Source organism: Sorex fumeus, unplaced genomic scaffold, assembly GCF_029834395.1.
Source record: "Sorex fumeus unplaced genomic scaffold, SorFum_2.1 ptg000109l, whole genome shotgun sequence".
Taxonomy (NCBI): Eukaryota; Metazoa; Chordata; class Mammalia; order Eulipotyphla; family Soricidae; genus Sorex; species Sorex fumeus.
In genome coordinates, this window is record NW_026606166.1 from 3,984,213 (window position 1) to 3,998,392 (window position 14,180).

General features: G+C 38.4%; 1 protein-coding gene across 2 annotated transcripts in view; it reads left to right on the forward strand.

The window, feature by feature from the left end:
- Positions 1 to 14,180, forward strand: part of GLCE (glucuronic acid epimerase) — a 79,679-nt gene that overhangs the window by 26,757 nt on the left and 38,742 nt on the right. The gene's annotated exons all lie outside the window — the stretch shown is intronic.

Genomic DNA, 14,180 nt, shown 5'->3' on the forward strand with positions numbered 1-14,180 from the left:
GCTCTGCCGTGCTGGCGAGATACTCTCGGTAGCTTGCCGGGCTCTCCGAGAGGGGCGGAGGAATCGAACTCGGGTCGGCCACATTGGCTGCTTGCAAGGCAAATGCCCTACCGCTGTGCTATTGCTCCAGCCTTAGTACTACAGTAATAAAATGCATTAGTTCCAACAGTGTTTTCATGCCCTGCAAGTCTAAAATCTGGCCCTTTAAGAAAAATTCACTGACCATTTGCCTAGGCAAACTGAATCAAGATGTCTTACTGTGTGCTCTATAATTAGAACCTGTGAAGTGATAAACAATTTTAGTTGTAAATGTCATGTAGGAGAAAAAGTGGAGATTCGAGCATGCATGAATTTGAGCATGTTCCTACTCCCAATGATCAGTACTCTGCCTTAAAGGGAGATTTCCTTTTCTAAGTAGTTGATTTTAAAGATTAGACTTAATGTTGTCAGCAGTTAAATGCCAATTCTCAGCATGTCTTTATTGTGCTTAGATTTTCAAAAGTTGGGCTCAAAAAACTTTAACACGAAGTACTTAATTATATTTTCTTTTTCTAGAAAATTTAAGTAGAACTAGTTGGAGTGTAATGATTGTTTAATACCTGTTCTAGTCACATAAGTAGTTTAGAGTAAATAAAATTTTAAATGAAAACGTTCTGATATAACTGTATACTGGTCTAAGTTGGAACTATCATTCCTTTTGAAGTGTATGTTGAATTTCTCATGCATATTTGTGGTTCCTAAAATTCGAGTGTTTAAAAAATATAAGGTAGAAAATTAAATTAAAGTTTGAATCTAGGATTAAAAGCTCAGAAATAAACCCTCATATATATGGGTTTACATATATAACTTATGAGAAAGGGGTCAAGAACAGAAAATGGTTAAAAAAGGAAAGTCTCTTCAACAAAAGGTATTGGCAAAGCTTGAATAAAATGCAAAAGAATGAAATTGAACCAGCTACTCTCCCCGTGATGTATTCGATATGCCAGACACAGTAACAACAAAGTCTCCAATGGAGATGTTACTGGGCCCGCTCGAGCAAATTGATGATCAACGGGAGGGCCTTTACCTTTACCTTACCTTTACCTTTACTGTAGCACTATCCTCCTGTTGTTCATCAATTTGCTTGAGCGGACCCAGTAACGTCTCCATTTTGAGACTTGTTGTTACTGTGTTTGGCATATTGAATACATCATGGGTAGCTTGCCAGGTTTTGCTGTGCGGGACCTTTTACTAATAAGTATTAATATTTTGTTATTTTATAATAGCACATCGGTAGGGAGTTAGGGAGTTTGCCTTGTGCACAGCCAGCCTGGCCGAGCTGGGTTCAATTCCTCCGCCCCTCTCGGAGAGCCCGGCAAGCTACTGAGAGTATCTCGTCTGCATGGCAAAATCTGGCAAACTACCCATGACGTATTCGATATGCCAAACACAGTAACAACAAGTTTATAATATATTTAGAGTAATTATTCTACTCTACATTTTAGAAGTTAAAATGGATTAAAAACTGAGATGTTAGACCCCAGTCCATAAAATACACAGAAGATAAACGTAGGGAGACCTTTCTGTAGCTTTGGCTTAGTGGGGTCTTTGGGAGTCTTACTCCATTGGCAAGGAATACAAAAGCAAAATAAACAAATGGGATTAGATCAAAGGAATAAGCTTCTGCACAGCCAAAAAAACATCACTGAAACAAAAATACATTCTGCTGAATGGGAAAATAACATTTTCACACCATGCATCTGACATTCATCTGCAGCACAGTTGGAGTCTTTGGTCACGGTTTGCATTCCATCCTCCGTCTCCCTGACACTCTGCTTTGGGGTGTTTAAGTTGAGTTCCTTGGCTTTTTCTTTCTTATATCCAGAGAATTCCTCCTTTGTACTTTACAGTTGTGTGGTTTTCATGAAATTCATCAAGTTACATTATCTACCAACAACAGTTCTGTCACACACACACACGCGCGCGCGCACACACACACCCCTACTCCCCAGAATTCCCTTGTGCAGAATTCTCTTTTTACCTCCAAACTCTGGCAACCACCGATGTGTGTTACATGCTTTTAGTTAGCCTTTTTCATGGCTTCATATAAATCGTATTCTGTAATATGTAGCGTCTTGAAACTTCCTTTTGGCCAAGTAATTGTCCATTATATTGCCTCAGTTTGTTGTTCACTGGCCTGTTGAAGGGCTACTGGATTGTTTGCAGTTTGAGGCAATTGTGAATGAAAGTTTGACATATACTGACATAAAGATAGTTTTTGTGTCTTTGCTTTGTTTCACTTGGGTAAATAGAAGTGGAATATGGACCATATCCTAAATGTACATTTATTTTATTAAAACCTGACAAATTTTCCTTAAATGACTAGACAATTCCTCATTCCTCCCACCATGCATTCTCATTGGTACATAGTTATTGGGTGTTTTTCTCTCCAGCTGTTATAACGTATGGGGAGTGGTATCTCTGATTTCAGTTTTTCTTTTCCAATTGCTCATGTTGTTGACATATCTTCTCTGTGTTTGTGAGGTCCTTTTATTTTTCTTGATTTTTGCTTGTTATTATCAATGTGGTGAATAGAAACCTTTTCTGTATGTATTTGGTTTTGGTTTATATATTTTTAATTGAATATCCTTGATATACACCATTACAAAACAGTTCAGTCATACAGTGATCCAACACCCATCCCTCCAGTGTAGATTTCCCACCACCAGTGTCCTCACTTTCCCTCCCACAGTCCTCCAGCACCTCACCCCACCACCAGCCTGCCTCTTTTCTTCTTTCCCTCTCTCTCTCATTTTGTGCATTATGGTTTACAAAACAGGTACCAAGAGGTCATCACGTTTGGTCAGGACGTTCAGTAAATTTTTGATTGAACTAATCGCATCATCTCTTAGTTATTTTAACTTTTCTACACATGAGCTCATTTTCTGTACCTGTTACCAGAAGATGGAAATACAATTAGATAACTGATAGTTTGCGTAGATGTAGTTGATCATTAGATAATTTATTGTTGCCCCAAATGGAATTGCTTTATAAAAATTTACTCATAAATTATACCTGTGACAAGCATTTAAGACAAAATAAAATAGAGTAAGTTCTATTAGTGCTGAAGTTTAATTTTGTATTCACCAGTATCACATGAGAAAAAGAAATTTTGGAGTTTTTGTGAGATGTTTTTGTTTGATCATCAAAGGAACAAATAAGCTTGTACTTTTTTTGAGATGTCTGACAGCATATGCACACATTTATATATTATAACTAGTCACATAATGTCACACAAAATGTATTATACATTATTATATTTAAACTTGAACCACTTTACATGAGAATTTAGACAGTTTAAAATTACGTTAATATATTGCTTCATTGGTTGAAGTCTCAAAAAATATTCTCAGTTATATTTGTAATCTTTAATCGCTTTCTTGAAAAGAAAGTCATCAGAAATAATATATATTGTTGTTAGTGGTAAAAATATTCCAAATATTAACATGCAGCAACTTTTTAATAGTCTAATTAAACTTTTAGAAATGGTACTTAGCATAATTTTTTCAAAACAAATTGTTGTATAGCTTCAAATAATGCCTTAAACTGTTTTGTCAATAAGCTCATTTTATGGTGCATCAATAAATTCCATTTACACAGTGATTAAGCTATCTTTATCTTAATAGTGTTTTACCCTGTGGTAATTTTATACTGTCCAAATTAATGACTGTATAGAATTGTCAGTTAAGAGTTTTTCTTAACATTTTTTTCTATATGTGGTCTTTATATACATTGATATATTTGTATTGGCATAAATTTATCTACAGAATAATCACTTAGTGTTTTTGTAATATAAAACTCATAAAATATTTAAAGTATAATAAAATTCTTTGGGGGTGGTTTTCGTATATGCAATGAAACTATATATGTCTTGTTTGAAAAGTGCTAAATTTAATTGGCATTTTCAAAGAAAAATTCCACAATTCAGTATTTCTTTTATATATTTTAGGGCAAAATGTTACAGTATTAAATGGAAAGATACAGAACTTTGCCTCAATGTATTTATCTTAGTTTCACTGGCCGATCAATAAAGGAAGTAAATTGAGATGGGAAATATTACCTTGTGACATTTTTCAACTGTTATTAGTGGTGTGACTTTTGGCAAATTATTAAACCACTCTGGGTCTTAAATTTCTTTCTTGCTTTTTTTTTTTTTGAAATAAAATAGACTAATTGCTAAGATTATTTCCAGTTCCGTGCTTCTGATGCCAGGAAAATGTCAGCAGTAAACTCAGCTTACTGGGCTTACTTGGTACACTTGGTCTGCTTTTCTGGTTCTTAATAAATAGGGAATTTCTGTTTGGCTTTTTGGTTTTATTTTTAGAATGGACAGTCCAGCACATTTACACTGGTGAACTTAAGAGCTTATAATACTGTGTGTATGTATAGTAATACAGCAAATGTAAATTTAAAAATACGGTTTTGTCATATAGGGATAGAAGACTACAACATTAGCTAAAAATTGTTAAGGTGGTTTTCTTTTTTGAATTTTTTTTTAATTTGCTGGAGGGAGGTTTGGTAAATGTATATTTGAGACTTTAGATGAACTAGAAGAATTCCTAGAAAAACAGAAACTTATTAAAACAAGAAACAAATTTAAATACGAATAGTTCCCTATTTATTAATTGTGTAAATCCCCACACTTGGGCTGTGTAATAAAGCCCCACACGTGTGGGGATTTCATGTTAACAGATGTTCAAGAGCTCTCCAGGCGACTTTCTCTTGCAGCCCGCGTTCGGTGCTCTCAAGCCGCTTCTCCACCCGGGACGGCTGTTGCCTTGGACAGACGAAGGAAGAACCAGGGCCAAGCTGGTTGCTGATTAGTTGCTGTTTATTCAGTTTCTCGTCTCTCCCAACTCTCTCCATCCCTCTCATCTCTTTGCGTGTCTATCTCTCTCTAACCGCACAATTCTTTCTTCCCGCTGTATCTGTCTCCTCTATCTCTGTCTGGTGTCTCTCCTTCAATCCCCCTGTCTCTTTCAATCCTCCTTTCTCCCCGCAGCCACTCTTTTTCTTTTCTCTCACCACACACCCACCCAACCACGCCTCCCCATAGGAAGCACAATCAAAACCATTTTTCCAGACTTCCCAACCACCTGCAGCCTTAAGATGTGTTTCTCCTCTCCTTAGACCTGCAACTTAATTAGAATCTTTAGTTCTACTTCCTAATATTTACCATTGCGTATGGACACAGTAAAAGATACTTTTAGGCTTGTAGGGTGACTCCTGGGGGCATCTCGCTACAGACTCAGACTGCAGTGCTCAGGCCAGATCAATCATTTCTAACCCCAGCAAGGTCCAAATCTAGTTATTACTTTTGGATCATGACAGAATTTGTCCATGACCAAGCTCTTAACTTACAATTAAGCATTAGGGCACTTTGGCCAGGCCCATTTCGATGCCAGGGTAGCTCATTGCTCACCGCTTTCCCTGGGTCCATCCAGTCCATTGTCGGGACCCTGCTTTTGGAGATCTAGAAAGTAAGGGCAGCTGAGGCTTAAGTCGAGAGAACAGATCTCCAGAAGGTAATATTATCTGGAGTCAATCAACTCCCAAGCCACAGTTTTGTCTTTTTAACTGTCTTCCTGTATCCATACAAAAAGCAATTGCTTTGAAATAGTTAACCATGCGAAGGAGAGTAAGGAGAAGAGAAAGACAATATTTATATTTACAAGTCAGAGTCTGATCAGAAGACAAAGGTAATTCACAGGTTGAGGGGTAATCAACAAACACAAGCTCCCAGTGGCCAGTGAGGAAGGGCAAACCAACAGTATCCTACAATTAATGGAGTTAAATATGTGATTTGTAACATCCATGAAGAAAACTCCAGATCCAGATTGCTTTATAAAGAAATTATCAAGATCTACAAGATCTGAAATTTCTAAAACTGGGGTCGGAACGATAGTTCAAAAGGTAGGGCATTTGCCTTGCATGTGGCCAACTCAGATTCGATCCCCGTCATCCCTTATGGTCCCCCAAGCCCCGCCAGGAGTACTTCCTAAGTGCAGAGCCAGGAGTAATCCCTGAGCATTGTCAGGTATGATCAAATAAGCCAAAGTATTATAGCACTGTAGCACTATCCTCCTGTTGTTCATCGATTTGCTCGAGCAGGCACCAGTAGCATCTCCTCTGTGAGACTTGTTACTGTTTTTGGCATATCGAATACGCTACAGGGAGTTTGCCAGGCTTTGCTGTGCAGGCGGGATACGCTCAGTAGCTTGCCGGGCTCCGAGCAGGACAGAGGAATCGAACCCAGGTTGGCTGCATGCAAGGCAAACACCCTACCTGCTGTGCTGTCTCTCCAGCCAAAATATAACAATTAAATTTCTAAAAGTTTGCAAGAGTTTTTAGAAGAAATAACAATAATTACTAAAACTCTGAGAGAATGAAAACACTCCCCTCATCGTATGTTACTTATATAACTTTAGTATCAACACCTGATAAGCCATAAAAACAATAAACTTTTGGGGGGCCGGAGTGATAGTACTGCAGGTAGGGCATTTGCCTTGCACGTGGCTGACCTGATGTTCAATCCCTGGCATTCTATATGGTCCCCCAAGCACTGCCAGGAGTAATTCCTGGGTGCAGAGTCTGGAGTAACCCGTGAGCATCACTGGGTCTGACCCAAAAAGAAAAAAAAATTGCAGTAAACTTTTGGGAACTATCATTGGTAGCTACCCCAAGGCCCTACTTAAAGAGGTTCCAAATAAACAATAAAACTGAGTTTTGCAAGGCTGCAAGATACACTGTTGATATATAAAAATAAATTTTAGGCATATACTGCCAGCAAACAAATTATTGATGATACCCAAATGACCAGAAGGCCTCTAGAATTTTTAAGATTTTTCTGGGAGAAATTAAAGATTAAATAGAATATCCAGTTCATAGAAAGACTCCGTGTTAAAAGGATAAGACTCGGTGTTCTTTTCATAGAGGTTTAATATACTCTTAAGCAAAATCCCAGAAGATTTCTTCCTTGGTTCTTGGAAATTGGCAGTGTGATTCTTAAGTTATAGAAATGCAGAAGGCCAAATCTAGAGATGTAACTTAGAGGTAGGATGTGTTATTTGTGTGAATGAGACTCTGGGTTCTATATCCAGCACCACAAAAGAATAGCCAAAATAATCTTGAGAAATAACAAAACTGGAGATATATACTGAAAGATAGCAAGTTTTAGATAAAGCTACAGTCATCATATTGGCACAAGACAAGATCAATAAAACTAAGTCAAGTCAACTATTGCAACCAGTTACCTTATTTCTATCAAAGTTAACATGACAGTGCAGAGAAAACAGATAACAGATGGTGCCTTCCTATGTTCTTTCCAGTAAATTTTGCTAGGTCAGTGAACTGTTCATGTTAAGGGAACAAAGGCATAATCTTGATCTTAGACCATGTACGAAGACCATTACAGATGAAAAGCAAAGCAAAACTTCCAGAGGACAGTATCTTTATGACCCTTGGTAGGCAAAGATTCTTCAGTGGACTATATAAGGTATTAGCAGATTGGCTTTAATAAATAAAAACTTTTAAATTCTGTTTATTAAAAGGTACCATAAGGGCCAGAGAGTTTGCTTAGGGGTTAAGGCACTTGCCTTGCCCCATTCAACACAGGTCGTTACCCAGCACCACAGAGAGTCCCCTGAGCATCACCAGAAGTGATCTCTGAGTGCAAAGTTAAGAGTCAGCCCTGAGCACAGCCAGGTGTAGCCCCTAAAATAAAAGTAAACAAAAGATACCTTTAAGAAGGAAAAGGCAAGCTACAGTGTGGGGGGAAAGAAATTCACATACCTGGTAAGAACACAGACTTTTTTTTTTCTTAATTCTTGCTCAGACAGTAGACACTAGAAAACCATAAAACCACTTAAATGGTCTCTTCACAGATTTTTCAAAAAGCAGTCACACTTATAAAAGATCTTCAGTCTCAGTTCACTGCAGACTACGTTATTAAACCCAAAGTATAACCCCTGCTCTAAAGAATAATACATAAGAGACTTAAAACATTGGTGTTGTACCTATCACTTATTTTTTTGTAACCAGTGAGAATATAACCAATTTGGTAAGTACTTTTTTTCCCCACTAAACTTGAAGTTACTCATTACACATGATCATACAGTTTTACACTCAGATGTGAACCCCATTTTAATGCTAATGTGTGATTGATTATCAAAACACACGTGGATGCAGTTTCATAGAGCACTGTTGCCATAGCTTAGAAGACCTGAAACAGTCCTGGAGTTCAACCACAGACAATTAGATAACTCTGTATCTTTGCTCTGTGAAACAATACAGCAACAAGAATAGCCGAATTACAGGGATGGTCACAGGAACTTAATGGAAATAGAAAAAGTCGGGGAAACCAGATATGAGCCGGAGGTGACAGGGCAACTGCAGTCTCATGGGAAGGGGGTTGGTACCGGCTCATCCTTCACGCCCTACTGAGGTCACAAGTTGCACCCCACAAGCAGCTCTCTGGAACGGCCATAACACCAGGCACACAGAAACCAGTCTCGTAATTATCTGGCTCTTGGCAGAAATCCCTCCAGACTTACCTAGTAAAATATCAGAAATCCAAAGCACAACATCATATGGTTCTCATAACCAGCTGTAGAAAACAGATTACTTCGCAATGCCTTTTCAGCGGTTCTGATTGTTGGGGAAATTTTAAACAATAATGGTGCATCTTTTGTCAAAATAATGTTATCAAAGTAGAGAGTTAAGTAGAAATCATCTGCCTCACAGGCATTGGGAGGAGTGGGGGGGGGTATATTGGGGTTCTTGGTGGTGAAAAATGAGTACTGGTGAAGGGAAAGGTGTTTGATCATTGTATGACCGAGGCTTAATCTTGAAAGCTTTGTAACTTTTCCCACGGTGATTCAATAAATATAACAACAACAACGACGACAACAACAACAAAAAGACACAAAGGGATGCATAATTCATGATTCCAGTATTGACAAGTTTAAAAACAGGCAAAACTTTGAAACATAAAGGAAAAGGCCTTGTAGATACAGTGCGTGTTATAGAGCCCTTGCCTGGTGTATCCAGGGCCCTGAGTTTAATTTCTGATGCTACTAGGATACCCTCGTGGCCCTTAAGCATTGCCAGCTGATATGGAGTTCAATGCTACAGGAAAGTGCTCTGTTTAAGACAAAAACAAAAACAGGCAAAGTTGGTCCATTGAATTTAGTGTCAGTAGAGCAGTTCTTTGGGCAGAGGGCTTTTGAAAGGAAGATCTGTGTAATTGGCAAAGGAAATTCTGTTGTAGCAAGAGTTTGTTGTACATATTTTATTAAATCCTAACTGGATAAATTTTATCAGTTATATCTATTTGAGAAAACCTTAATAGAGGATGTGATTTCTCTCTACTTTCCTATGAATTTGAGTTCTGAATGTTAAAACACTTTGTGTTCTTGTAGTATATTTCTTGACATAGGTATTGGTCACAATTACATTCTCTGTGAAAATCAAACTATAAATATTTGTTTGATGATAAAATGTTTAATGAAAACCCTATTTGGAGAGTTAGTCAAAGTCTGTAGAATAAGAAGAGACCAGAGAAAGAGACATTTCCGTGGCAGGTTTTATTTCTCAAGTGATGCTTAGGTTTTTTTTGTTTTGTTTCTTGTTTTGTTTTTCTTTTTTGGGTCACACCCAGTGATGCTCGGGTTATTCCTGGCTCTGCACTCAGAGTGAATTACTCCTGGCGGTGCTTGGGGGAACATATGGGATGCCAGGGATCAAACCCAGGTCGGCCGCGTGCAAGGCAAACGCCCTACCCGCTGTGCTATGGCTCCGGCCCCAGATGATGCTTAGTTTTAAATGTGTTCTGGAGAAGAGCAACATTTTGTGAAACCATCTAGTAATTAACACTTTTTCCTGTAAAGTCAGCTACCAGAAAAAGATGAGGCTAAGTTGTAACAAAGCAGTGGCATAATAATATCATTGGAATTTATTAAGAATTGACTTTTCAGCTTTTCTTCTTTCCTTGATGTAATACCATCTTCAGATCATATACTTTGGATCAGGTAACTCTGATGAAAAACACCTGTCGTTACTAAGGAAAGCTTATTGAAGAACTTAATAGAGGGCGCAGCCAAGGTTCCTGATCCTTCTGTTCCTGAATAATCAACAGTTGCCTCAAGGTTGCGTCTGGCAAAGGCAGCGGGCACTGTCGAAGTGTGATGGTGGAGTGGAGAGCACATCACCTGCAGGTTACATCTTTCTTCTTGTGCTAATAATAGACCTTCTACAGGTCTTCAGAGCTGAGATTTCCTAAGGGAACAGATGACTTCCAAGTTCCTTACACAGATCTGATACTCACTTGGTACTAAGGAATACATTCTGTACATAAACCAATTCCAATCTAGCACAGCTTAAAAGTTAAATCGCTAGTTTAGTCATAGCTAGGATCCTTGGTTTGTACCGGGGATCAGTGGATAGAATTCAAGGGAGTATAAACTTAGATGCAAAAAATACATACATTTTTTGAAGTGCCCTTGTTCCGTTGTTCTTTCCATCTTGGAAGACTTTTCCTGTATCTTTGTATATTGAAATCATACACCTAAAAATATGTGTCTAAAAGGTTTCAAGGTGCAGGTATGTTTCCGGCTTTCGTATAAGTCTTTAGATAGACTGAAACTGGCAGTGACCTAAAAGATTCTATTTTGTTGGCAGAAAAAGAACAATTTGGATTAAACTATAGGACCACTTCCTGTATGTAGTGTGTTGGTAAGTCAGTTATTTCATCCTGGTAGGAAAATATTAGTTTTTCTTAAAACTAGTGGATAGTCGAGGATAAATAGTATATTCAAAATTGGGTGGGGAATGTCCAGCCCAAAAAATCCTGGAGTCTGATCTTGGTCCATAAGGAAATAGACATTTGGTCAGCTGCCGGCAACCTATCTCCCTGTGTTGTAATGATGTTATAAATATCCAAATGTTCCCTTGACAGGGGAAAGGTTTTCCATCCTTGCTCTAAGATCAGTGACACATTTTGGCAACAGATTATTTCTTAAATGAGCTACACAATGTTATGGTATATTGAAAAGAAAAAAGAATTTTTTTAAGGAAGAAGATCTTGATTTTTCACTTGGTACAATGAGAATGGTGCAACTACATTAAGTGTGTGTGTTTTTGTGTGTGTGCACCAGTGTTTCCCAGAGTGGAATATCACCACCCCAACTCCCCTTCCAGGGGGTACTGGAGCCATCCAGTAGCAGCTTTGGATGCTAGTAGGGAATCAAGGTGAGGGGCTCAATGTGGTGGGGTTTTTTTGTTTGTTTGTTGCTGTTGTTTTTATGAAAAGGCGAATGGTTGGCTAAATAAGTTTGAGGACCTCAGACATACACATTTAGATGTCCCTTTTCTGTCCTTCCTTCTAGATTTATTTGTCATGGAAACAGAAATTGCTGGGCTGTCCTTGCAAGTTGTCTTAAAAATTGCAAGTTTTCTTAAAATTTCAAGTTAATTTTTTTTTAAATTGCTGCATTGCTTTCTAAATGTTTCATTGTTCACACAGCTGGGATCCTTTACATTTCCCAAACTAGCTACTTCCTCTGACAAGGAAAAAAAAATAATCAGTGTTTATGGTGGCAAAGTAGAATTGAGGTGTGAATTATATTCATAGGAATTTATTCAAATATATTCTAAGAATAATGAGATCATTATATAGAAAGAAAACAAAACCAATATTGTCCTAGGCACTTTCAGAAGGAGGAAGGGGTGGGGAATCCATTCATGTACGACTTCTCCCCTTAAGGGGTTTATGCTCTGTCATGACTGCAGGAACAAGAATCTGTAAGAAATTCACCCTTGGAAAATAACAAACTTTAGATTGCCTGAAAGTTACGCTTATGAGTGTTGCTGTGAGCGGAGCATGCAGTGTTTGAGGAGAAACACTGACGATAAGAAGCAGCAGACTATAAGAAATAAGACAGAATATACAAGTGAGGGAAAAATTTATAACAGTAGGAGCCCAAGACATAGTACAGCGGTAGGGTGTTTGCCTTGCATGCAGCAAGGGGATCTATCCCCAACCCAGGTTTGATCCCTGGCATACATATGATCTCCTGAATCCCACCAGGAGTGATTCCTGAGTTCAGAGCCAGGAGTATCACTGGGTGTGGCCCCAAACTGAAAATAATAATAATAATAATAATAATAATAATAATAACAATGTCAGGAAATACCTTATTTGGAGCTGGAGCAATAGTACAGCCACAGAGCCAACCTGGGTTCATTCCCCTGGCACCCCGTATGGTCCCCTGAGCACAGAGCCAGGAGTAAGGCGTGAGCACCAGTGGGTGTGGCAAAAAAACAAAGTCCTTTTTTTTTTTAAATTTTTTTTTCCCTTTATTTTATTTTATTTTTTTTTACAGTTGTAGATTTGCAATTTTTTGTGCTTTGGTTTCAATTATACAATGATCAGATACCCATCCCTCCACCAGTGCCCATTTTCCACCACCATGGATAATATCCCTCCCACCCCCATCCCCCCTGTCTCTGTGGCAGGGCAATCCCCTGTGTTCTCTCTCTCCTTTTGGGTGTTGTGGTCTGCAAAAGAGGCATTGAATGGCAAACATGTTCAGTCCATAGTCTACTTTCGACATGCATCTCCCCTCCTGGGAGGATCCTCCAAACATCCTTTATTTGGTGCTCCCTTCTCTATCTGAACTGCCCTTTCCTCTAGGATACCCGCTGGCCTCTAAGTTATGGAGTAATCGTCCTGGCGCTGATCTCAGCTATTCTTGGGTATTAATCTCATACTTAAAAACAAAGTCCTTCTTTGATACAAAGATTATAGACTGTTTGTAGTTGGTGACCTTAGGCAGTTTCTAAATCCCTGGAAAGGCACCTAGAAATTAGTGAGTCAAGGGCAGTAAGGTAGCTCATTCCTAAAGGCCTTCTCTTGTGGTATCAGTGTTGATCCCTAATACCACAAAGATGCAGATGAATTTGATGAATAATTGTTTTTATTAGTGAAACACCATGAGGTACAGTTATAGACTTACAAATTTTTGTGCTTGGGTTTCAGTTATACAATAATCAAGTACCCATCCCTCCACCAGTGCCCATCCTCCACCACCACGGGTCCCAGTATCCCTCCCATCCCCCATCACCCCCTATCCCATCCTGCCTCTGTGGCAGGAGTTCACTACGAATAGTAAATTCTTGGTACCAAGGTGATAGTTCAAAGGCACATGTGCTAGACTCGATTGTGGCCCAGCACTGCATAACCTTTCTGCCCAGCTTTGCCAAGCCCTGAGCACCACTGGGGTAATCCTGGAGACTCCTAGAAACACTGGACCTAAGCAGCACTGCTCTACAGGGTTTGAGCACAGAATAATCGGGCCCCCATAGCCAGGCTGAACGTCACTGGGAATGGCTCCAGCCCAGTAGGCACTGCTTGGGTGGTCTTAAAAATGTACGTTGTGTTCAGGTTAGGCATATTCAACTTTTGGATACTATTTATATAAATATCAGTGAAAATGTGTCTCAGTCCTTAAAAAAAATACAGAAATGCATTGAAAATGCACCTTTATACATTAAGAAATTTTGTTTGAGGTACATTTCATTCCTCTTTCCAAAACCTATTTATTTAGGCAAATGCTATTTTCATGTTGTTCTATTTCTCTGAAATTGTAAAACCAACAAAAGTGTCTGTATCCTTTACTCAATATGTAGTAAGATCTTAAGTTGGAGGTAAATGGACATTCCTCCAGTACCAGAATTAATTCAGTTTGGTAACCAGTTTTGTTTTGTTTTTTAATTTAGAAGATTTTCATCTGGGAAATCTTGGCCTAAATGTTATTTAATCCATATTTATTTCTTATATAACTTATTTAAAATATTCATTTTATGGAAAAGCATGTTCTATTTGTTGATTAATTATTGTTCTTATCAACTTTTGTAATGAAAATTACAGATACTTTAAGAAGGACATTTTTGGGTGGAAGGATGATCTCTCTGACTTGTTCATAGTCAGTTGCCTCTCTAATTTTTACCCAGACAGTTTTGCTCTTTCCAGAGCGTCATTTGTTAATAAGTAGTCTTTCATGTAGCAATATATTTTTAAGATTTAACCATGTTATTGCAGATAATGAAGTATCCCCCCCCCTTTTTTTTTTTGCTGAGTTGCG